The following is a 3,300-nucleotide window of genomic DNA, read 5'->3' on the forward strand; positions in this document are numbered from 1 at the left end:
AATTAGTGAAACGACGCCGTCATATCTGAATGTGACATCGTCCTTCTCAACATGAGCACTGTTTCCGAGTGGCAATATCAATCTCTTTTTATGTAGGTTTAAGAATGATATTTTTCCTTCCCTAAATGTTTTTCTGGGTCTGGATTTATACAACAACTTCATGTGATTAGAGAAAAGATACCCGTATCACAATTGTATTGAACTTGAGATTTTAACAATAATTATGCGTTGTTCTTGATTTTCTGTTCACAGTAATCTGTTAAATGAACTAGGTTTTTTTAACAATGGCTATTCTTTGCCCTTGATATTCCACAGATACTGGTTTTTCTAAGTATGTCGTAGTCTCTCATCGTGACAAAGCCTCAATAAGAGGTTTAAAAGATCTTTCAAATTGTATATCATAATAAGTAATTATAATCGAAAAAAAATAAACTCTTACCATGATCAAGTGTGTTAAAGAATGTCTATAATGATTTATAATTACTTATCATAAAGAGAAAAGGAAGAGTCTAGTGATTGTCAAGTCTTTGTTTTTCAACAACTGAAAAACAGAAGTACATAATGGTTAAATATCGTTTTGTTTTGTTTTTTCAATTTATTTGATTTACATAAGAGTAGAAAAATACTACATCAATGTGGCATTTTTGACTTTGATTAAAAAAATGCACATCAATTATTCAAAATCCAACGACAAAAAAATTATGTCATGTGTTATAAAGAACATGGCATTTGTGTAAAGAAAGTTTTATAGCAAATTGAATTTTCTATGAAATATTGGAATAAATGTTCTAAGAAATTTTCTTTAAAATCATAGCTCAGGTGAAATAGTTCTTGCATATTTCAAACAGTATTTTAGGAACATTCATGTTATATTCATCAAAGAAGAAAAAAAGACATCTACATTATTGTTTTTTTCTTTCTTTCTTTTTATTTGTAAGATAAAATTAACATTTATCCTATTGAACAATGTAGTAATTAGAGTCTTTAAAAATGACACGTCAAAAATCGAATAAACTAATTTATCTGTTACCCCAGGATAAAAAAAAATACGTCTCTACTTTTTCTTCAAAATAAAAGGAGATAAATATACTTAATTGTTTTAGTTACTGTAAACCAACCTTTATTCGCGACGACTTTAATTCGCGATTTACCGAGGTTAAACTAGTTCGCGACGATTAATTTTCGCGATCAAGCCTTTTTTATCTGTTGTTGATAGAGAAAGAGACCTTAAGGACTGGATCGCGGCGAGAAATATTCGCGATGAAGAGGCTGTCGCGAACTTCGCGAAAATTTCTCGCACGCGAATAAAAGTTGGTTTACAGTATTGAAGAAGCAAACATGACCACATTATCTCTTGGAGCGATAGAGCATTATGATAGAGACAGGAAGACTATCTCACTTTCAAAAGGAAAAGGAGAAAATAAAGAGAGAGAGAGAGAGAGAGAGAGAGAGAGAGAGAGAGAGAGAGAGAGAGAGAGAGAGACAGACTAGCAGTATAATTTGAACATGATGCATCAGCTTTTGATATTTCCTTCTGATGTGGTGTCTTTAAAGAGTGGAGTGGTTTAAAGTATGTCTATTCACATATCTCAATAATTTCTTTGATTACAGAGTATTGAATTTATAAACTTTTGGATATGCAGCTGCTTCTGGTATTCATGTAAATAAGTGATTAATATTATAATTAAATCTTAATCAATGTGCTATTTCATACTCTTGACGTTTCTTTGATGTCCATAATATTCTGATGACATAGAGAAGAGTGATAAAATCTGAGTGTGATTTTATATGTTTATGATGTGTAGTTAAAACGTCAGAATAAGGAATGGTTGTGAGATTAAAGGCCGGTATACACGATAAGATTTGTAGTATGATACAAGTATTATAATACTTTTGTATTATAATACTTTCTTGTACACACGCTAATACATATCTTATAAGATTATAAATAAACCATTATTTCCACGTGTTTTCTCCTGCCATATTTCTCTCTGTCAAAATAATAAAAACGATAATAATAAGCTCTGCTTCTAGAATCTTTTTGGTGGTAGCTACAGCTTGATATATTACACAAGTCCTCTTCCCCTTCCCATAAAACCACGAGTTTTTCGATATCTTTTCGAAAAGTCGGCCTTTATTATTTACCATGTGCTCTATTTAGTAATGATAAAAATAGAATGACCCCCAATGTTAGTACATTTGATTGGTTGAAAGTGAAAGGTGAGTTAAGACTTGTATTAGGAAATAGAGCATTGCTCTATTCTTAATACAGTCTTATAAGATTCGAAAAATCTTATGATACATTGTATTAAGAGTGTATACACAGTAAGATTTTGTATTATAATACAAATCTTATAATACAAATCTTACCGTGTATACCGGCCTTAAGAAGACTCTCACTACATCTGTGTTATGTAATTTTTATGATGTGTACCCGGTATAATACAGACAGTATTGATAAAAAGACAATGAATAACTCTCTGAGTATAAACAAAAACCAAAGTGGGTGTTTTCAGTGATGTACATTATGAATCCCTAGTGTTACATGTATATAGGAAAATAGTCCAGTGATGATTGAGGAAAAACGGAAAAATCCGTTGTCACTTCGATGTGTAAATAATGAACTAGCAATTAGTATAAAAAAGCCAGTCAGCATTTGACTCAATGATAAATTGTATTTGCATATAAGGTCATTGTGTCGACCATAGAACTTGCGAAATAATGACTTTAAACGAGTAAGAGAAAAACACTTATCATTATTCATTTAAACATTAAACAAAATATAGCTGTTTGTTACAAATTCTTGCAAATATCGGTAAATAGTTATTCTGAGCTCTATTTCCTTTAATGGATCAATCAGTGCGGAGCAACTGTCGTGACGTCAAACCTTATTATGACCTCATTGCCATAGTATTTCCATATGTAACCTTCACTGTACTGCGTTGTCAACTGATTTTTCTGTTATTTTCTAAGAACAAGAAAATACACATATAGGGCGTATGTATATTAATTACGAATCACGACAAGGAGCACATGGCATGTGTGACATGTCGGCAGGGAGATGCTCACACATTCATGGCTCCTGATCCCACCCCTGATGTTTCGGAAGTCAACGTTTGCTCTGCTCCTATTTGCTGTTATTCATTGGAGCTTGAATACTGTCTGTTTTCTCAATATATTATTTTTTTATTGGTAATAAAAAGAAATGAACGCTAAAAATTAATCCTTTCTTTAAATGAAATAATATTTTCATGATTTTAATTTTTCATCGTCTTGTTTGTTTGTTATGTTCTGTTTTTC

Source organism: Saccostrea cucullata, unplaced genomic scaffold (assembly GCF_032062105.1).
Source record: "Saccostrea cucullata isolate Sc308-1 unplaced genomic scaffold, CSIRO_AGI_Scuc_v1 ctg2877, whole genome shotgun sequence".
Classification (NCBI taxonomy): domain Eukaryota; kingdom Metazoa; phylum Mollusca; class Bivalvia; order Ostreida; family Ostreidae; genus Saccostrea; species Saccostrea cuccullata.